Source organism: Pelophylax lessonae (assembly GCF_965119305.1).
Source record: "Pelophylax lessonae genome assembly, chromosome: 12".
Classification (NCBI taxonomy): Eukaryota; Metazoa; Chordata; class Amphibia; order Anura; family Ranidae; genus Pelophylax; species Pelophylax lessonae.
In genome coordinates, this window is record NC_138779.1 from 94170598 (window position 1) to 94194096 (window position 23499).

At 44.8% G+C, this 23499-nt stretch overlaps 1 pseudogene across 1 annotated transcript; it reads left to right on the forward strand.

Moving 5' to 3' along the window:
- Window positions 1–1804: 1804 nt before the first annotated feature.
- Window positions 1805–18706, forward strand: LOC309568890 (annotated as a pseudogene). The gene is made up of 3 exons: window positions 1805–1907; window positions 13753–13831; window positions 17402–18706. The product of its transcript is annotated as an uncharacterized misc_RNA (transcript).
- Window positions 18707–23499: the final 4793 nt, after the last annotated feature.

Consider the following 23499-nt stretch of genomic DNA (forward strand, 5'->3'; position numbering starts at 1 on the left):
AAAAACTGCTACTGCTAGCAGGGATCAGGCCTGACTCTGCTAACACAGCGGTTTTGTGTGTTGTGTTTTTTTTAGTGACAGTAATCTATTGATTACTACACTTGCCTGGGTGAAAGGGTTAAACGCAGGTGCTGGCAGGAATCAGTGCTGACGGTGCAAACACCGCGTTTTGGGAACCCTAAACTATGGGGGCGCTAGTATAGTTCTGATCAGATCAGATATTGATCTGTTCAAACACTATACTAGTAATAGAAGTGTATGTGCATGTGTGTATGTGTGTGTGGTAATCAAGGGGTTATTTCTAACTATGCACTGGGGATGGTGGGGACCCTAAACCTCCTTTGGGATAGAAACTAACTCGCTAGCGCAACCTCAAGTCACAATCACACTAATACAAAATACAGTAAAAACAGTATATTATGTGTGTATTAGTGTGCAATGTGACAGGGGGGAAGGGGTTAACTGGATGTGATCAGGGGGGGGTCAGGGGGTTAAATCTTTATTGGGCGGGGCTGGCGGGTATCCTACGGATAAAAGAAACAGTGGCAAGCGCTAAACCTGGTCACAAGTCACACTTATACGGGTATATAGAAAATGCTACATACTGTATACAGTGTGTGTTGTGGCAGGGGGTGTAGGGGTGATCAGGGGGGGATCAGGGGGTTAAATCTTTATTGGGGGGGTGGCAGGGACCCTAAACCTCCTTGGGACAGAAACTTAGTCGCCTGCGCTAATTCTGATCACAATCACACTAATACAAAAATACAAAAACACAGTATATTACGTTTGTATTAGTGGTGAATGTGACAGCAGGGTAGGGGTTAACTGGCGGTGATCAGGGGGGGATCAGGGGGTTAAATCTTTATTGGGGGGGTGGCGGGTAATTTAAGTGGAAAAGGGGGGGCCGCAAGCGCTACACCTGACCACAAATCACACTTATACAGGTATATAGGAAAATTCTATATAATGTATACGGTGTGTGTTGTGGCAGGGGGTGTAGGGGTGATCAGGGGGGGGTTAAATCTTTATTGGGGGGGGTGGCGGGGACCCTAAACCTTCTTGGGACAGAAACTTAGTCGCCTGCGCTAATTCTGATCACAATCACACTAATACAAAAATACCGTATATTACGTTTGTATTAGTGTTGATGTGACAGCGGGGTAGGGGTTAACTGGCGGTGATCAGGGGGGGATCAGGGGGTTAAATCTTTATTGGGGGGGTAATTTAAGTGGAAAAGGGGGGGCCGCAAGCGCTACACCTGACCACAAATCACACGTATACAGGTATATAGGAAAATGCTATATGCTGTATACAGTGTGTGTTGTGTCAGGGACTGTAGGGGTTAATTGGGGGGGGGGGGCGATCGGGGGTTAAATGTGCCTATCTAGCTTTGTGTGGGTGCTTGGTGCAGTTACTCACAGTTAGATGTGCTCTCCTCTCACGCTGGATCCAAAAAGACCTTTGGGAGGGGAGGGCACATCTTCTTTAAGCCTGTGTTTACATTTCACAGGCTTAGAGTGTCACTTCATTGGGCAGGACCGATCAACAGGTCCAGGCCAAAAATGATTGGCCTGGACCTGATGACTGATCGGTTCTGAACCCAATCGAGTCATCGGCGGGATCGCGTGCGCGCGCGCCAGAGCGGCTCGGGCTAGTGACGTAAATATACGTCACTTTGCCTGGCCGGGGCTGACCGCCGCAGTATATTTACTTGCGGCGGTCGGCAAGTGGTTAAAGAGGAGTGGGCTCCCTCCAGGCAAACCTGCCATTTAAAAAAAATAAATAAACAATCATACTCTCCTAGATGGCTGCAGCACCAATCCCATCTGCAGCTGTCTCCTGCGGCATCCAAGATCAAAATCTGCAGGATTCAGGACCACTCCTGGTCTTTAATGAGGAGAGAGATGGTGACTGTCAGTCACCAGCCCTCTGCTCTGCCCATTCAGCGCTCACGGGTGCATTGGGCTTTGGAGAGGATGGGAGCAGCTGGCTCAGGCTCTCAGTGGCTCACTGAGATGCTGAGCCAGCTGCCGGTGTAAGCATCTACATGGATATTTCCCAAGCCTGGACCAGCTGAGTGACGTCAGTCCACAGCAGGTCACAGAAGTGCGGAACAAACTGCACCCCTGTGATCCAAATTGGCTTTGGCTATACTTCTTTCATTTATCCACTGCTATATATGCTCCAACCTGGAGACTCTAATAAAAATATGGGTTAGGCCCCTTTCACAGTGATGCGCTGTTGATGTGTTCCTATTGACCTACAATTAGAGATACACCAAAATTTTGGCGGCGGAAACGTATTGGCCGAATATGGTCTTATTGGCATTTTGCAGATAAGTGCCGATCGTGCCACTGAAAAATGCACATGACTTTGACACGACTTTACCGTTATTTTACAATGCTTATTGACTCAAAAACTGCATAAAAAAAAGTAACACCGGTGCGTTGATGCATTTTCAATGCTTGTTAACAGGGAAGTGCGGTTTTTTTTTTTGTGCAGTTTTTTTAACTGACCAAAAATGCAGCAAGCAGGATTTTAGACACCCCAACGGAAGCGCAATGGACCAGTGTGAAGACATACATGGAATTTAAGGGGATACATTTTTCTTGAGCTTTTCCTGCGCTAAAGGTGCCAGTAATGGCCGACCAATAAATTTTATATTCATTTTAAATTCATGACAATAATTAAAATGTTGAACATAATAAATTTCTATATAAGAAAAAAAAAAAAATGTGTGTGTGTGTATATGTATGTGTGTGTGTGTGTGTGTGTGTGTGTGTGTGTGTGTGTGTGTGTGTATATATATATATATATATTATACACACACACTGCATAGGGAAAGTATTGATAGCGCTTCACGTTTTCCATATTTTGTTATGTTACAGCCTTAATCCAAAATGGATTAAATTCATTATTTTCCTCAATATTCTACAAACAATACCCCATAATGATATAACAAAAAATTATCAGCGCAAAACCAAATATGTGATATAACACTCAAAAATAAATAGAAACACTGTGCATGAACTATATACTGAAAAAGTGCTTAAATATCACTGTGCATAAAAATGTAAAACTTATGTAGCCGGCAGCACACACCAATCGTGTTCACATCCCACAATAAATCATATAAATACATAAAACGTGCTGCGCCAGACGTGCACCAATAAAATCAAAAGATGATAATATAATCAATATCTAAAGTCCATAAGAACTGTGATTGTGCTCAAAATCCAATAAATTGTGCATTAGTGTCCAAGTGTCCAAATCAGAGATGCAATCTTGTGGAAAGTGCACACCAGTCTGTGAAATCCCTCCACCTAATAAATTGGCCTCTCACCTCCAAATAGGACCCAAACGGGCCAGCAAAAGCATATACTGAGGATATCTGACTCCTGGAATGACACTCCAGCCTCTCACCTCCGGAGGTGTCAAGACACGGGACATGCGATGCAAAATATAAAAGGGAAAATATAGTGCTCTCCGTTTCAACAATCAGGCTTTATTGAGGTAAATTAAAGTTTACTCACATGTACAGGGCACTTCGCCGTGCCTGCTGTTATGGCAATAGTAGCGTGTGTGTCACTAGGGACCCCTACCGAGGAAGACGTTGGAGCCATACGGTCGTCGTAACGCGTATAGGGGGGCGGAGCTTGCATGACCGACGTCGAACATCTCTCTAGTGACACACGCTACTATTGCCATAACAGCAGGCACGGGGAAGTGCACTGTACATGTGAGTAAACTTTCATTTACCTCAATAAAGCCTGATTGTTGAAACGGAGAGCATTATATTTTTCCTTTATATATTTTGCATCGCATGTCCCGTGTCTTGAGACCTCCGGAGGTGAGAGGCTGGAGTGTCATTCCAGGAGTCAGATATCCTCAGTATATGCTTTTGCTGGCCCATTTGGGTCCTATTTGGAGGTGAGAGGCCAATCTATTAGGTGGAGGGATTTCACAGACTGGTGTGCACTTTCCACAAGATTGCATCTCTGATTTGGACACTTGGACACTAATGCAGAATTTATTGGATATGCGTCTTTGATCGGGTCCTCTCTTCAGCGGCCGTGCAGGCTGGTTGCCCGGGTCTCCTGGTGGGACGGGATACCCGGGCGAGCCGTGGACGTCCCCTCCCGCTCCTTGTAATGACAGCCGAGTGGCTTCTCAGCCGCATCCGTTGTCATTACAAGACAGCCGACCGTCAGCTATGGACGCCGGTACCGGGGTGATGCCTCTAGCTGCAGGCATCACTCAGGTAAACGCACTTTCCCGAAATATCGGTAATATCAGTAACCTCCAGGGGCCGATTTCGATTTATATCGGGGAAAGTGCATATCGGCCCCCGAAATATCGGCTTTGCCAATAATCAGTCGATCCCTAGTGTATTCATGTTCTTGCATGACTGCTGATAAGCTTAGGCCCATTCTGACCAGTTATTATAAACACAAGACCTTGCCCCCCAGAAAAGACACACAGACTTTTTTAAGTTGGAATTAGGGCAAGGCCACAGCTTTATTGAACTTACCAACTGTAACAATATTAAACTACCACATAATGATGGCAGTCATGGTCTATACCATGAGCATCATAACACAGATTGTCTAACAGTAGGCCTGTCTCCACCATCAGTGCGAGACAGGTATTAAACTGATCCCAGACTAAAACGTGAGGGCATGGCCCATAAAGGAATATCCATATTGCCAATAAAGCTGTGACAAATTTGCAACATGCAGGTGGGTGGGCAACTCTTGTCACATCAAAATCACCTCAGAGTGGTGGGACATGCCCTTGCGTAGCCCCTTTTCTAGAGTTCAGGCTCCACCCCATCACCTCGTGCCTTAGTGGCCAATCCCATCAAATTCACTTAAATTCCCTGTTTATAACAACACCCACATAGCTGCCAAGCTTCCAGCAGTAAAGGCTCCCTTTCCCTAGAGGATGGGGTCAAGGGGCCTTCATTATGCATTGTGAAGTAGGAACATTAAGAGTCGGTTCACACTATGTCGACACGACTTCGGGGCGACTAGTGTAGTCGCCGTGCACTGCGACTTCGGCGCGACTTGCACGAACTTCACATAATGGAAGTCAATGCAAGTCGCTCCGACTTCTGTCAAATGTAGTGCAGGAACAATTTTCTAAGTCGGAGCGACTTGAGTCGCTCCTATTAGAACAGTTCCCATAGCACTGAATGGACCGCGACTTGTCAGGCAACCAAGCCGCCTGACAAGTCGCAGTAGTGTGAACTGGGACTAAAGAGGTTGTAAACCTCAGGAAAAAAAAAAAAGAAATAAAAATAACACCTGAAAGACAAACACATAATGAGCTAGTATGCATCACATACTAGCTCATTAGGAAATACTTACCTTAGAACGAAGCCCCGCAGTGCCGTCCGCTCACCTCTCTCACGGGTGACATGTTCGGTCGCCCTACTTCTGGGTTTGCTGCAATCCGGCCATCTGATTGGCTGGAGCCGCGATGACGTCATGCACGCGGGAGCCGACGTTCACAGCACGGGGCTCTGAAGGAACGACACGAGCGGCCGTTCCTTCAGGGCGCATGCGCAAGTAAATATCTCCTAAACGGTACATGTTTAGGAGATATTTACAGTACTTATAGGTACTTATCATAGGCCTACCTATAGGTACAAGTTGCAGAGGAGGGTTAACTTCCACTTTAAGCGTAGAGATTTTATTTCAAGATATGCAACCTTTTAAGTCTTGAGACCTTTAAAGGAGATCCCACCATAAGTAACAGCATAAACTTTTCTTTTATAACCTCAGCATTGCATAGCAATATAAATGATCATTCCTTTTTATGACAATCCAATATAAGCCTACCTTAAAATCTTCTTTCATGTTGCTAATGTGACACAAACCATGCATAGTCACAAGGCATTGTAAATGTGTCACTGCATTCAAGGAACTAAATGTGTTGGGCTCTTGGAAAAGTATGTTTTCAAACTTCAACATTGTTCAAATAATGGAGGTAGGCTAGAAAAAATTTAAACCTATTTGACGGGGTTCTGAAGGGTAGCATTTTTCAACCAGGGTGCCTTGGTAAAATGTCTAATGCTGGTCATACACTATACGAAAAATCGTTAAAACTAATTTTTGAAAAACGAACACTCGGCCACGAGAGCAAACGATTGTGCCATCATGTAATGACTGATCGTTCAATGGACATAAATGAATCAGTTTTTTGTTCCTTTTTTCACATATACCTAGTGCAAACAGTTTGGACGAGAAACACAATAACCTTTCAATTTATCATTCGTTTGGCAGAAAATTTCAAAACTTGTCCTTTTTTTTTTTTCAGCTCAAAAACTTCATAACCAATTACCGATTTGTGCCCGTTAACTGGCCAAAACGCGATAGAACTGTCCAAATGACCAAATTTCGGACGATTTTTTGTATAGTGTATTGCCAGCATAAGGCTCAGTTCACATTTGTCAGGCCATGGTTTCCCTGTATTTTTAAAAGCAGTCAGGTGCAGTTTTTTGTTCACCAGTTCAGGCGCAAATTTTTACTTGAAATTGCACCTGAACCGGACTGAGAAACTCACAGGGCTCTTTTTAAATGGGGACCACGGCAGGCCCACAGATATGTGAACCGGCTCCATGTAGAAGGCTGCTGGTTCATATGTCATACGAATTGGATGTGGTTTAAAATGCATCGAATTCGCAATATTGGGAACCAAGCCTAAAAGTTGTATACAAGCCAGCGAGTGGACCAGGCCTGCCTTTTAGTTACAGGTTTTCATTGTGCATCATTACAACTTTTTAGTTACTGGCAGTCTAACAACCAAGGATGTCGGATGCCTGCATGCTTGTTTCCCCCTCGCCTGCCCCTCTCCATCAGCACTGGGGTCACATTAGCTGAGTGAGGGAGAAAAAAAACATTGGAATACTGTAATGGCTGGAATACACGATAAGAAAATCGGCCGAAAATTTCCGTTCAGCGAGCAATTGGCCGATATTCTACTCGTTAATGCCACAGCCATCAATGACCGATATCGATATTGTGAACAAAAAATACCGTTTGAAAAAAACAAAAAATTTGTCTCATTTGCGAAAGAACGATATTCTATACATTGGTGTTGAGGTCGTTCAGTTTAAATCTGTATTACCTCATCACGCATGCCCAAAAATATTTTCACTGTTTCGATGGTCGGCGGGCAACGGTCGGGCGTTATCCTTTTTTCCACTTCACAGGTTGCTCCTCCTGATACAGTGCTTCCCCTTCCTATTAAGCCAATTCGCTACATTCAGGGCCGGACTGGCCTACCGGGATAACGGGAGATTTCCCGGTAGGCCGACTGCCCTGGGGCCGCTTTGAGAGCAGCAGCACTCAGAGGGCCCGCCCGCGTGCAAGTTCCAGCTGCCCGCAAGTTCCGGCAGCCCGCCATTCTCGGCCGCCCGCCCGCAAGTTCCGGCCGCCTGCCCGCCATAACCATTCTCGGCCGCTCGCCTGCAAGTTCCGGCCGCCTGCCCACCATTCTCGGCCGCAAGTTCCGTTCCGCCGCTGTGTGACTGGGGGAGTGGCCTGGCCACCGTTGTCTGCTCGCTGCTAAGGGGAGGCTGGCTGAGTGAGCAGTGTCACTGCAGGCCGCCTATCCTCTCGACTCCGCCCAATCGCCCATTGCTTCAGCGAGAGAAGCTGAAGGTGTCGGCAGTACACCGGTGGAAGGAGAAAGTCAGCCGACGCTGTCGCTGACGACCAATAGAGTGAGGGGGAGGAGCTCTGCTCTCTGCTGGGAGACCCGCCACCACACGTCAGAAGAAGCATCCCTGCAGGGCAGCACGTGTGAAGAGGCACTGAGGCTGAATCGACTGACAAAGTAAGTACAGTAATCAGCAGTGCAATTGATCCCATCCTCCATCACCACTGCCCCCTGCTGATCCCACCACCGGCACCCCCACAGATTTTATCCCTGATAGGATGGGGGGGCACCCCCCCCCATCACCACTGCCACTAATCTCCCCTCAGTCACCACTATAGCTGCCACTGATCCCAGTCCCCTCACCACCATCACTGATCCAACCCCCCCCCCCTCACCACCACCACCACCACCCCTGCCACTGATCCCACCCCCCCACCACCACCACTGCCACTGATCCCACCACCGCCAGCACTGATCCCATCCCCCTCACCACCCCCCCTGCTGCCCACCCCTGCCGCCACTCATCCCACCCCCCTCATCACTACCACCATCGCTGCTACCGATCCCACCCCCCTCACCACCGCTGCCACTGATCTCACCCCCTCATCACCACCACCGATCCCACCCCCCTCGTCACCACCACCGCTGCCACCGATCCCACCCCCCTCATCACCACCACCACCGATCCCACCCCCCTCATCACCACCACCGCTGCCACCGATCCCACCCCCCTCATCACCACCACCGCTGCCACCGATCCCACCCCCCTCATCACCACCACCGCTGCCACCGATCCCACCCCCCTCACCACCACCACCGCTGCCACTGATCCCACCCCCCTCACCACCACCACCGCTGCCACTGATCCCACCCCCCTCACCACCACCACCACCGCTACCACTGATCCCACCCCCCTCACCACCACCACCGCTGCCACTGATCCCACCGCCCTCACCACCACCACCGCTACCACTGATCCCACCCCCCTCATCACCACCACCGCTGCCACCGATCCCTCCCCACCTCACCACCACCGCTGCCACTGATCCCACCCACTCACCACCACCCTCACCGCTGCCACTGATCCCAACCCCCCCTCACCACCACCATCTTCATCACCACTACTGCCACTGATCCCACCCCCTCACCACATCCACTGCTACTTATCCCACCCCCTTCAGCACTGCCACTGATATCACCCTCCTCACCACTACAACCAGGGCTGCCGTTAGAAATTATGGGGCCTTGTATAGCCTACCAGACCTGTTTTTTATCCTGAAGCTATTCTCCCCTACCCTGCAGCAGCCGCTGTAGGGGCACAAAGGACAGCAGGCGGAAAGTGGTCATCAACAGTTGTTTACTAGAACAGATCTCCTGTGGTTCCCCCCTTCCCTCTGCAGCAACTGAAAACATATGGGAGGGAGAGAAGATGAAGCCAGCAGCGCTGCGAGTAAGGGGGACACATACAGGGGAGCCTGGGCAGTAGGGAAAAGGGGGCATCTGATCATGGACAGGAGGGGGTGATCAGTATAGAGGGGGGCAATTGCAAGAACCAAAGCAGCAGGAGAGGGAGGAGGAAAAGCCAGCTTTCAGCTGCTGCAGGGAGACCCATACAGGGGATCGGTTCCTGTAATTTTCCTCCCGCCACACCAGTCACCCCCCTTTTCCATGATCTGATTCCTCCTACTGCCTGGGCCCTCCTGCTGAACTGATGGGGCCTGGGCCTCATACAGGGGGCCCGTACCCAGCTCACTCCTCTTGGCCCTGCTTCCTAGCTGGGGGGGGGTTGCCTAGGGTGTCAAAAATCTTTCCACCAGCCCTGGTGGCACCCGTATAGTATATGGCTGCAGCTAGGCCGGGGACGGCCAGTAGTGATGTAATGGCACTGGGCGGTGTCATTTTTATAGAAGGGCACTGATCTCGGTCGGGGTGGTGAAGCGCGCCTTTCTACACCAGGGGCGGGTAAGATTGGACCCCTCCGCAGCCTCTGACATCTCCTGTGCCATGTCTGCAACCTCTGACATCTCCTGTGCCATGTCTGCACCCTCTGACATCTCCTGTGCCATGTCTGCAACCTCTGACATCTCCTGTGCCATGTCTGCAACCTCTGACATCTCCTGTGCCATGTCTGCAACCTCTGACATCTCCTGTGCCATGTCTGCAACCTCTGACATCTCCTGTAACATGTCTGCAACCTCTGACATCTCCTGTGCCATGTCTGCAACCTCTGACATCCCCCTGTGCCATGTCTGCAACCTCTGACATCTCCTGTGCCATGTCTGCAACCTCTGACATCTCCTGTGCCATGTCTGCAACCTCTGACATCTCCTGTAACATGTCTGCAACCTCTGACATCTCCTGTAACATGTCTGCAACCTCTGACATCTCCTGTAACATGTCTGCAACCTCTGACATCTCCTGTAACATGTCTGCAACCTCTGACATCTCCTCTGCAGTCTCTGAGGGGGAGTCTGGAGAGGAGTCAGGTGTGGGAGTGCCACCAGGATGGGGGTCAGGGGAGAAGTAAGATGTATGTGGACTGTGGAGAGAAGACTATAGGATAAACCCAGAGCCAACAAGCTGGAACCAACTGACTGGGCCCTGCACGGTGCACCTGAGAGGAGGTCAGTGACAGCTCCGCCAGACCAGTCTGAGTAGGGGTCAGTGACGTAAGGGGGAAGTGAATACAGTAACCCCCCTTCTTTCTGCAGAAGGTAGTCTCTGGTCACATTTCCAGAGTTCCTGGGGTTCCCCTTTACATCAGTCTGCAGGATTCACCATTACAGTGCAAGGGGGAACTCTGCGGACCCTCATGTAAAGACAGACTTTGATTATTTTTTATTCTCGTAATATATCACCATCACAATAAGTGGACTGTTCTTGATAATTGCTCCACTTTTAACTGGAATTTGCTCTTATGTACAGTATGTATGTATGTATGTATCTATCTCTATATACATATAGATATAAAACCCTATGTGATTTTATATCTGTCTTATCTACATATAATACACGCTTTATATGTGCTTTAAAATGCATGGTTTTCCCTTTTATGATCAAGAAAATAATGACGCTATGCTGTTGGGCCGGTATAATAATGCTATGGGGCTGGTATGAAATTATTTCCAGGGCTGGTTTTTATTCCCAGTCCGGCCCTGGCTACATTGTCTGAAATATAGATCCAGTACACAAAATGGCAGCCTTCGTGGGTTCTGGATTATGTGGACATTTTTAGGGGCGCTATTAGAGTCTAATGAAAGTTTCCTGTAACAGAAGAGATATCATACACATGGGCTCACCAACTGTGAGAGCTTGCCCCGTCAGTCCAGTCAGCAGTGCTACTTACATTTGCTTTGTTTGTGCTTGCAGCCTCTGTAAAGGCTGGTACACACAGGCCGAGTAGCGGCTGGTTCAGAAGAAACCGGCTGACGTTTGGGTAGTGTTTACAGTAGCTTGTCTGACAGAAACCAGCCTAATGTCTGGCTTCTGTTGAACGGGCATGCTGGAAAACCAGCAGCCAATCATGGCAGTGATTGGCTGGCGGGGGGAGGGGGGGAGAGCAGCAGTCTCCCTGTTAGAACACAATATCTCAGTGGGGGGATCACTGTAGTAACATCCCATAATAGAGCTGCAGGGTTCTGGATAAAATGAGGAGCAAGGTTACAATTCTTGGTGTAACAACATCTTTTACATTCTACAAAAATAATTGGGCTAACTTTACTGTTTGTTTTTTTTTTTTAATTCATTAAAGTGTATTTTTTCCCAAAAAAATGCATTTGAAAGACTTCTGCGCAAATACAGTGTGACATAAAAGATTGCAACAATCGCCAATTTATTCTCTAGGGTCTCTGCTAAAAAAAAATTAAAAATTATATATATAATGTTTGGGGGTTCTAAGTAATTTTCTAACAAAAAAAATACTGGATTTTAACTTGTAAGCAGCAAGTGTCAGAAAAAGGCCTGGTCTTTAAGTGGTTAAACTGCCCTCCTTTAAGTGGGATACACACTAGTAGAAAATCTGCCGAAAATACCCGCCCGATGTGAAATCGTCCGATTTTCGCCTAGTGTGTACACAACTTTCAGCAGCCGATGCCGACATTTTCAACAAAAAAAAACGGAGGGACAAACACCAAAAATTTTTTTGTCCTTCCCCAAACGATTTTCGTTTAATGTGTATGGAGTACGTCCGTGAAAAATCGGATACGAAAGATGTGAAGTTGTTGACAACCCGGAAGTCTAGGAACAAATGTGCCAAAAAAAAAGAAAAATCGGACGAGAAATTTAGTGAACATTTATGCACTGTCGACTAAAAACGGTAATGTATAGCAGGGGGGGGGGGGGGGAGTACCGCGCTTTAAAGGTGCTTAGTGAAAATAAATTAGTGCATATTATTCATATAGATAAAATTGCTTTCAGTGCTTCCAAATATGTTAATCATATAAATCCCTATGTGCTTGAATAAAATACTGTTGACTAATAAATAAATTTTCTCTAGTGCATAAATAATATCTAATAAGTGATGTAAATATAAATTAGTAATAAATTAATTTCTCTTCAATACATAAATATTATCTTATAGGTGATGTAAAAATTAGTGCTTAATACAATCCGCAATCCTTATATAAAATTGTTATAAAAATTATTATTAATAAAGTGCCAGTGATAAAATTATATAGTGGTGCTTTTAAACCGACAATACATATATAATTCAAAAGGTGGTAAAGTGCTAAAGTGTCCTTGAAATAAGTTAAATAAATAAAGCGGTGTGTGTTCAAAAGAATCTTCTTTCCCAAATCTCATGCAGGTGCTCTTCCATGCAGTGGCCACTAGGTGTCCTAAGCGCTCACCTCAATTGCCTTTACAATAAGCCTTGTGTTATTTGCTTTTGTATGGTATTTCCTCCTTCTCTATGGCGTGTAGGTCCCGCTAGTAATACCCGAAAACTCTCCTCTGTGGACCGGTATTCCAGGGGGTATGTGTGGAACCGTTGTATCTCCAAAAATAAATGGGCCACAATAGTGAAGTACCGTTGATAATTTATTAAAATAGATTTAAAATCAGACTCACATTATATTCCGTCTTTCCTATTGTATAACACTCGTATTGCCGCTACGTCACTTCCGGTTTGGCGTCCTACGCGTTACGCTGCGTGCCCACACAGCTTCTTCCAGGGATTCTTCCAGCGCGAGAATTTCACCAACCCATTACATAAAAACGGTAATGAACGCTGAGAAGACAGAGAAAAATCGGAGGATATTTCGTCCGATTTTCGTCAAGTGTGTACGGCCCTTTACAGACGGAAGTTCATTCCTTTTGAATTAAAAGAACAAAATGATACATTTTGTATGTAAAAAAATAATACAAATGTAAAACATTGTGTTTATAGTTATCTAGTAGCACAATGTTGATAAACATTTGCCAGAGGCTCCTTTTTTTTTTTTTTGACAGCCGTCAGTGAGCAGAGAACGGCTCTGTATGAATCGAGGAAATGCCGTTTTAGGATCATGAGGAGGGTGAATCAAGATCGCGATTTTTATTTTATTTTTTTAAACAATTTATCGTGCAGCTCTATCGCATACTTAGTACAGCAAGCTCCTCATGTTTTTTTTTGTGTACCAGGCTTAATACTATTCAGCATTCAATACTTGTGGGAACATTGGATGCCACGAGCTGTGGCTCAAACCTTTGACCCTTACATCAATACGGTACACAGTAGCGAGATGGGAGTCAAATGATGGAACCGTGGCAGCATAAGGGGACATAGAAATCCAACAATCTCTGAAATGTTGAATGCAGAAAAGTCTGATACATGGAGCACTGGAATGGAGCAAAAGTAGGGTCTATGTGCTGCTGGAGATGTGAATGTACAAGATCTTGTGGTTGATTTACTAAAACTGGAGAGTGCAAAATCTGTTGCAGCTCTGCATAGAAACCAATCAGCTTCCAGGTTTTTTTTTTTTCATTTATTTATTTTTTTAAAGCCTAATTGAACAAACTAAAGTTAGAAGCTGATTGGCTACCATGCACAACAGCACCAGATTTTGCACTCTTGTTTTAGTAAATCAACCCCCTTGTCTTTATTTTCAGGGAACATCAACCAATTCATGAGACTTTCCTACTTTCTGGATCTGTTACCATTTCCCATTGCCTTGACTAGAAATGTCTTGTACAGGTCAAATAATTGCGATCTCAATTTATGCCAATGGAAAATTAATTGGGTGGCGCATGACACCCTTTCCAAGAATATGGATGAAAATAAGGTGAAAATGTAAATAGTTGAAGCTAGATTATGCCAAGCAGTAGAAGAAGCCAGCAGGTGTTATTCAGTAAGGTAGAGCCAAGAGCTATTAGGAAATACAGATTGTGAAACTTAATAGTAAAATCAGAAGTTACTCAGTTCAATTGTTAGGCAAGTTGCTCTGCTGCTGAGATAAGTTGGCTCAATTTAGATGAGTGGAATTCAGAGACTTGTCTTTTACTACTGCCTAAAATAAAGTTTGATACATTTTTAATCATGCCGTGTACACAAGTTATAGTACGCATCTTGCGGACACTCTTTGTTCCTCCGGTTTCAAGGCCTGTTTTTACTATCCCCTCCGAGACCTCCTGCATTCCAGCTGGATGCCAAGCACGCTGAACATATTTAAGTATGCGTGTCACATCAGATATTGTGTAAAACTGCTGGTGAGATTCTCTTTAGGAAGTTACAGCTGTGGCAATGGCAGTGATAAATGGTCTATACAAGAAATGGGCAAATTGGGACTTTATATGAGAACTGGCGAGCACTGCACAGTGTCTCCATCCCTGTGAATAGTCAATTGAAAAGCAAGATGGGATAAATGAGGGTGTGTGAAAAACAGCCGATCCCTAGTTTGAAATACTTACCCACCAGTCTGCTAACAAACCAAAATAAACCTGTCTAACAATAAGTTAAAAGCAGGAGTTTAGTTAACACATATTTGCAAATGCATGCGGAAGCTGCAAGGCCAGCGAAAAGGCATCCTGCGTACTTGCAGAACCTAACACTAAACACTGCTCAACCTGAGTGTATAAGTGTCTTCACAAAGGGAAGTACATGCTTGCTAATAGATGGATTGGAAACAGATGGGATTGGAGACCGCCCAATCCTCCCCCACCTGCTCCAATCCATGACTGGCAACGAAAAACGCATGGCTGCACAGAAAAGCCATGGGGTGCAAACTAAATGTGATCAGCTGGGAGACACACAACCCCATCCCTTTAGTAAAGATGCCATAGGCAAATTTGGGACTTTGAGTGAGACACCCGCCTGTAAAGCAAGCGTCTCCATCCCTAGTAAGATACAAGAAATGGGCAAATTGGGACTTTATATGAGAACTGGCGAGCACTGCACAGTGTCTCCATCCCTGTGAATAGTCAATTGAAAAGCAAGATGGGATAAATGAGGGTGTGTGAAAAACAGCCGATCCCTAGTTTGAAATACTTACCCACCAGTCTGCTAACAAACCAAAATAAACCTGTCTAACAATAAGTTAAAAGCAGGAGTTTAGTTAACACATATTTGTCTCCCAGCTGATCACATTTAGTTTGCACCCCATGGCTTTTCTGTGCAGCCATGCGTTTTTCGTTACCAGTCGTGGATTGGAGCAGGTGGGGGAGGATTGGGCGGTCTCCATTCCCATCTGTTTCCAATCCATCTATTAGCAAGCATGTACTTCCCTTTGTGAAGACACTTATACACTCAGGTTGAGCAGTGTTATTTAGTGTTAGGTTCTGCAAGTACGCAGGATGCCTTGTCGCTGGCCTTGCAGCTTCCGCATGCATTTGCAAATATGTGTTAACTAAACTCCTGCTTTTAACTTATTGTTAGACAGGTTTATTTTGGTTTGTTAGCAGACTGGTGGGTAAGTATTTCAAACTAGGGATCGGCTGTTTTTCACACACCCTCATTTATCCCATCTTGCTTTTCAAGTGATAAATGGTCTATTTCCAAGTGTCTGTTTTATAGTTTTCATGCTGGCTGGATATGGAGGCCACCTGTGCAGTTTTAAAGGGACACGAATGCTTGGAAATATGAAATATCAACTGGAATGTAACCTCCCTGTGTATATTCAATCATATGTACTCTTTGGTTGTAGAGCAATTTTCTGTATAGCCTGTAAAAAAAAAAAAAAAAAAAAAAAAAAACACACAGCTTTTGCCTTTCCTTATGCATATCTAAACCCAAAACTAATATGCAATAATTGACCAGCTTACCCATTCTTAAACGCGGTGCCTGTATCGGGTCCATTTATTTTTACTTGGCGTTGTAGGGTGACATTGCTAACTCACTGTACAGTATTTGAGGAGGTGTAGCATAGTCATCCTGATTTGGACTACAAACACCTGTCCCTTTCCTTACCTTCATTAAAGGGTTTAGGGGTGGGGGATGTTGTTCACCAAAGAAATTTGAAAGGCTGATGAAGTTGTTTGGGGTTTCGGTGTAGTGCAGAAACTGAGAAAAAGTTACAAGTAAGCTTGATTTTTGTCAGGATCAACATCATTTTTTTGGTAACTGCATTATATTACATATTTGTTCTTGGGTTTAAATATAATTTGAAAACTTTTATGTGAGTTACAATCAAAGCCCGTGTTCTTTGATTTGGCAAGCCTCCTGAATTATAACTGAATTCACCTTTAAAAAGCTTGCTTTAAAATGTATGTATACCTTTTTAACACTTTTTTTTTGGATAGAGTAGGGAAGGCTACAACCTCTGTCAGATTTCCCCTTTATTCCTTTTCTGGCAACAACTGTCAAATGTTGAATATCCCATAATTTTCTATTGACAATAGCCGACAGGACAAATAAATAGGTTGAACCTCCCCAGTTGGGTCACCGGCAACACTTAAACCAAGGCCCTGTTTACACCTGGGCAGAACAGAAACAAGGGCCAATACGAGTGCTTCCGCTCATGTTTCTGGAAGCATATGAAAGCGCAAAACGTGCTTCTGGTGCCATTATTTTTTGATGGCACCTCAAACGGGGATAGCAATCAGGTTTTGCTGCACAACAAAATGTGTGAAAAGCTTGATGCAAAATGCATTTGGCATAATGATAATTTGGTACATGAGCTTCTTTATTGAGTTTTTGGCGCAGAGAGAGGCCTTTTTAAAACGAATGGCGCTGCTCGAAAAATGTGCAAAAAAAAAAAGAAAACCACCTAGAACACGCTTTGTGAATAGGGCCCAATAGTACAAAGTAACCTATAGCAGCCAATGAAATGGCAGTTTATTATAGTTTGATTGTTAAAAGATGTTTGGTTTGCAGTGAACATTGTACTTTGCGCATCTTCATGGCTATTACTTAGTAAGACAGTCTGTGATGCAACTATTTTTTTCAGCTAAACTAAGCCCCCGTTCACATGCAGGCGACGCTACTTCGCACCGTGACCTCGGAGGTCGCGGTGCGAGCAGCGCGCCGCGACCTTGGAGCGGCCGCTACGGACTTCATAACATTGAAGTCTATGGCGGTCGCCTCCTGGTCGCCCCAAAGAAGCTCCGGACCCTTTTTCTAGGTCGGAGCGACTTGTGTCGCTCCTATTAGAACGGGTCCGCAGCTTCCCTATGGGAGGCGACCTGCGGCGACCTGTGAGGCGACCAGGTCGCCTCACAGGTCGCCCTAGTGTGAACCGAGCCTAAATCTGTATTTTTATTTACAATTCTTAACTTCTCAGTAGCCGTGATTCAAATGATTTATATTGTGTTTTTTCTTTTGCAGTTTTCACAACAAGATACCTATCCTCAAGCAGTCCAACGCTCACTCAAAGAAGCGAACCCGCATAGATCGAGAGATGATCAGTGCCCCTCTTGGGGATTTTAGACACACTATGCATGTTGGTAGAGGTGGGGATGTGTTTGGAGATACATCCTTCCTCAGTAACCATGGCCCGTCTTCGCCTCAACCTCTGGAAGTACCAACTTCTAAGAAAAATGGTGTCGTGAAACTAGCTGGAGATCATGATGATAATAAAACAGCTGACTCACTAAGTCAGCTTTCTCAGTCCTCTGGAATAGGCTCTGGAGCAGGAAGCATTTCTTCTAGCCCCGTTAATCATGCACCAGAGGTCACTCAGACCAAGTAGATTGGCTTCCACTGGATTGTGGGTTAAAACATGCTGAATCTATTTTGTCCTTCCATCTTGATTTTGGCCCATCCATTTTGGATGATGTTTTGGGTGTAATGGACAGAGATGCTCCCACCGATGACTGGAACAGTCTAGATGACCAATGTGATTACAAATTTTCTGCAGAAAGCAGTAAACTTACACAGCTGTCTTCCATCACAGAGTCCCCAGGAAGCCAATACAGTCACTCCACCACACTGCCTATTACAAACCCTAGCTTGGATTATAATTCAAGTGTCATCTCTGAAAACCTGGAAGGAAACCGATCAGCTTATGAAGGAGACAGTGAAGAAGAAAAAAGTTCTATCTATGAAGGGGTTGCTGACAGTCCAGCACAAAAAGATAATAGTTTTCACACTAGTCACTGTGAAGAGCTTGATGATGACGAGGAGGAGGAGGAGGACGAGGAAGTTGGTCAAGGATATACATTTGAAGAAGATCTTGATGATGAGATTGGCGTATAGGGATACAAACTACATAAACTCTATGGACTTACATGTTTGTTTGATGAGCATGGTGGGGCACAGACCAACCGTATCATATGGTATAAATGTTATACATTGGACTTTATACAGATATTTTTTTTTTCATCGGCCTATTCTAAAAGAATATACCTTGTACAGAGACAATTTTCATTTTACTTGTTCCTCTTCTGAGAATTTAAGACTGTACCTTTTCACAACAGTAAGACCGATATTCATAGATGTTAGCAGAAAAAAAATAGATCTCAGTTCCCACTGGTTGAAGGAATTGAAATGTTTTAGGATTTCTTGTTATATAATATAAAATGTAATTTATCTTAATGTTTCATGAATACAGAAAACATTTCCTTGTAAAAATGTTCTTTGTTGAAAATTTATTTTCTTCAGTTATTGGTGCATATGTCTCAAAAGATTGCTGAAAAATTAGATTTTTACTCTCAAATACCAATTCATAACCTATGTTTTTGGGATCCAGTATAGGCCACCTTTGACAAAAAAAAGAGTTGCACAAATCCTAAGAAGTTATTATGTTTTTCCGCTATGACTTTTTGATACCTACAAATTGTAAATGAGGTTACGAGGGTACCAGTAGAGCAAAGTAAGAGCTTGGACTTTCACAATTGTTGGCACAAGATTTTATTATTTTTTTTATTTTACTTAGGAATAGGTTTGATTTAACACACATTTTTTACTTGGATTCAATCATTTGTTGGATTATTACTTTTTGCCACCTTCTGTTTTTTTTTTGTTTTTTTTTTTGATTCTTCAAACACAATTTTTAGAAGACACTTAGTAACCAGAGTAGTGTAAAATGAAGAAAGTTTGTTCCTGGTCCTGGAATCGTCTTCCTAATTTATCAAGCTCTTTACCTAGTTTCAACAAAAGAGCCAAACCACCAATTTGATCATTTCATGCAATATTAAGCAAATTCAAGCATTGCTTTTAGTAATTAAGTTGAAAATAATTGTGCAAGTGGTTACAAGATTGTACGAGCATCATTTCCAGTGCCACTTTGCTACAGAGAATTTTCAACATGTTGGGAGAGCTCTGCCATTTTCAATAGAATTTTCCCTTTTATCCCAAGTGGAAGTAATCTTTTCATTACACATGTATCAGAATTCAGATCAAGGTTAAAAAAGTTGGGGGCGTGGCTTGGCGCGCAGCGTGGATGGCTGCCTGAGAACGGAGCTCCGGACCTGAAGCGGCTCAGCACCCGTTCTACGGCCTCATCTCAGCCAAATATTGCTGAAATATGGGCAGAGTTATGAAGACTAATCCCCAGGGCAAAAATTTGAAGAACCTTAAGGCCCCACAAGGGAAGATTATTGCCGATATCTTCAAGGCCCAAACGCTCACAAAGAGACACACCACGGGCAACAAAATGGCGCAGAGGCCATCCTTGGATGAAGAAGAGGAGAATGACAAGGAATCTATTGCGGCTTCAGAGGATAATGTAAGTGCCACATCCCCTAGAGACAGACAGCTAACTTTTAATGACATGATGGCAATAGCAGCCGATATCAAAGGCTCCTTTGCAGCTGCCATAACAGATTTGAAAACGGACATTGTAAGGCTGACTGACCAAATGGCGGGAGTGGAAAGAGCAGGCAAACAAAGGGACAGAGCGATTAAAAGGTTACGAGCACTCATTCCGGACACCTGATCGCTATGAATAGACATTTGGAGGACTTAGACAATCTTGGCAGGAGAAATAATATAAGGGTGCAAGGCCTGCCTGAGTCTGTGGAGGGGGGGGGGGGTGACATTCGATTAGCACTTTCATCCATTTTTAACAATTTACTGGAAAGACCTGCCGAATCACCAATTGAAATGGATAGAGCTCATAGAGCTCTCAGACAGAAGGCACCTGACTCTATGCCCCCAAGAGATGTAATATGTTCCAGCCATACACTCAAGGAAGAAATCCTGGCCAAATCTAGGCAGAGCGATCAAATACTATTCAATGAGGCTCAAATTTTGCTTTTTCAGGATCTCTCTCCAATCACCCTGAAAAACAGGAGAGCGGTGAGACCTCTTTTGGAGGTTCTGAAGGGTAGGAACATTCCATATAAATGGAAATATCCCTTTGCTTTACAAGCTACCTTGCAAGGAATAAATGGTGAGGGAGGGCATAATTTGCACTACCTACACCTGTGGGACTGTGGCAGACCAATGAGAAGTGAGCTAATCAGTTCTTAGTGTATTAGACATTTTCATTGGTCATTAGGAAGATTAACCGTTTTTCTCCCTGTGCTAAGCATTTATATAGATCCTGCTTCGTCATCATTTCAACAGACGCCGGCGGGGACAGAGGAATCAACTGTCTCCGGTATACTCTGCGCTTCTGTTGCCTGTCTCCGGTGTTTATTCTCGTCCCAGCTATGGATTCTTTGTTGAAAGCAGTGCTGGATCGCGCTGGTTCGTCTGGCGGTGAACTGTGGCTTATGCGCTGCCTTTCTTTACCTGAGGGTTCAGCTGTGGACGGTCACCCCTTCGTTCCGGATGGATACAATCAACTGCCTCAGCTTGACCCGTCTCAGAGCCTCCTTCCTTCTCTTCGGATGTCTCCTCCTTCTGCACCGGATTTTCGAAATCAGCATGGCCGCTCCCCTTCGCCCCGTCATCGCCGGAGGTCTCCGCCTTCTTGTCGTCATCCGTCTCCTCCCCAGCCATTTCGTGAGTGTCCGTCTGTGGAGCCGAGGCCTTCTGCGGGCGCATGCGCAGTTCCGGCAAGCGTTCGGGACCTGCGCACTTCATCTGCTGGGCTCCGATCTCCACCTCCATCCTCCCGTGACTTTCCGGAGGATGCGGCTGCAGGCTCATGCACAGTAGATGCCCCAGTACGGGAGCCCCGCAAATACAAAAAGAAGCCACGCAGGTTTGAGTCTCCCTCTCCTCCCCGCCGGCCTGCTGTGGCTAAGAAGGCAAAAAATTTGTCCAGGCAAAACAATGACTCAAATAAAACTGCGGATCAGCTTTATGGGGGTCCGGATCCTCCCCCCCCTATTATTCAACCATCCCCCCCTTCTCATCCCTCTTTTCTTTCACAGGTGTCTAATCAACAAGCTGAGCGGCCAGTTTTGGCGCCTGCTATTGGGTCTCAGTCAGTAGGTCCTGCAGTGGATGTTACAGCTGCCAATCATGGTGAGTCTGGTAATTTTGCTTTGCTTATGCAATTGGCACGTTCATTTTCCGCATTGGTGAATAAAAGTAATGTGCCTTCTGATTTATTGTGCAATGCTGTTCCTCCTGTCAATTGTACTGGTGTACCTCCTGTTAATGTTGCTCCAGTCTGGCAAGATCCTAATTCTGTTGTTCTTCCAGTGTCAGTCTCTACTTCTGTCCCTGTGTCATCTGTTTTACCTGTTGTTTCTTCTTCTGTTGCTAATGTGCCTGAAAGCTGTTATAAAGAAGCTATGTCATGTGTTTTATCTCCACTGGGTTTTCATTTGAATGAAAACATAAAGGAAAAGATTTGGAAGGGTGATTATATAGATCTGCTTTCATTGTTGCCGTCTTCTAAGGATGTTGATGATAGAAGAAAAATTGATGAAGAAAAAAGGAAGACGGTCCCGAGATCATTTAATAATTGGCTTCAGGCCTTTTGTATTTATGCAAGTGTTATGGGAGAAAAGCACCCCGAGAAATGTAGTGGACTTTTTCAGCACGTTGAGATAATTCTTGAGGCGTATAAGCATTTTAGCGGTATGTCTTGGTTTTATTACGACGAGTCATTCCGCCAGAAGCTTGCTGTCCACCGTTCGCTACATTGGGGAATGAAAGACGTTGGGCTCTGGCTCAATCTTCTGTTACCACAGCGCTCGGTTAGTAAGCCTCCTCCTACTCCTGTTAGTACTTTCCGTAGAGGTTTGTGCTTTAGTTTTAATGAGGGTTCCTGTAAATGGCCGGGTACATGCAGGTTTAAGCATGAATGCGCTCATTGCGCAGGGAATCATTCAGCGTCTCGCTGCTTTAAGAAGTTGACGCCTGCGCCATCTCATGGCCAAAGTGATCTTTTTCGTAAAAGCGTCCACTCCAGTGAACCTGGGAGCCATGCTACCTTGGCTTCGCATATGGCCAAACCAACAGATGGCAGAAATGTTAATTAATGGTTTTAATAGAGGTTTTTGTTTGCCGGCCTTTAGTGGATCTGGCTGTTTGGTATGCGAGAATTTACCTTCAGTACGCAGACACCCTGAGGTTGTGGCTGAAAAAATTTTGTTTGAAATTCAAAAGGGTAGAGTTTCAGGACCTTTTGTTTCCCCTCCGTTTTTGGATTTTAGAGTTTCACCATTGGGGGTTATTCCGAAGAAAGAAAGTTCTTCTTTTCGTCTAATACACCATCTATCTTACCCCAAAGGGCTGTCTTTGAATGACGAATTGGATCCTGAAATTTGTACTGTTTCTTATTCGTCATTTGATGACGCTTTGAGTGTTATTAGGAGGGTAGGTGGTTCTGCACTGTTAGCTAAGGCCGATGTTAAATCAGCTTTTAGGTTGCTGCCTATCAACCCGGAAGCTTTTAATTCATTGGGCTTTTATTTTGATGGTTTTTATTTTTTTGATCGCTGTCTTCCAATGGGCTGTTCACTGTCTTGCCGCTACTTCGAGATGTTCTCGACCTTTTTGGAGTGGGTTGTGAGTCACCGTTCTGGTTCTTCGAATTTAGTTCATTATTTGGATGACTTTCTTTTTGTTGGCAAGGAAAGTTCTGACGATTGTTTATTGCTTTTTTCTACTTTTAACGCTGTATGTTTTGAGTTTGGTGTCCCTTTGGCCAATGAGAAGTCTGTATATCCAACTCATTGTTTGGAGTTCCTTGGTATCACTATTGATACGGTTGAGATGGAATTTCGTCTGCCAATGGATAAAATTAGTAGGTTATATAAGTTGATTGATTTTGTCTTGTCCAAGCGTAAGGTTACTTTGAAGACTTTGCAATCCCTTCTGGGACTTTTCGCATTTGCTTCTCGGGTCATCCCTTTAGGTAGGATTTTTTCAAAGCGTCTATATAAGGCTATGTCTGGAGTTTCTTCTCCTTACCATTACATTCGCATTGATTGTTCTTTGCGTTCAGATTTGTCGGTTTGGCGACGTTTTTTGCGTGATTTCAATGGCTGTTCTGTGTGGCGTATGCCTTTCTGTAGTATGTCTTCGCTGAATCTATTCACGGACGCTTCCGGTTCTATAGGTTATGGTGCTTTTTGGCA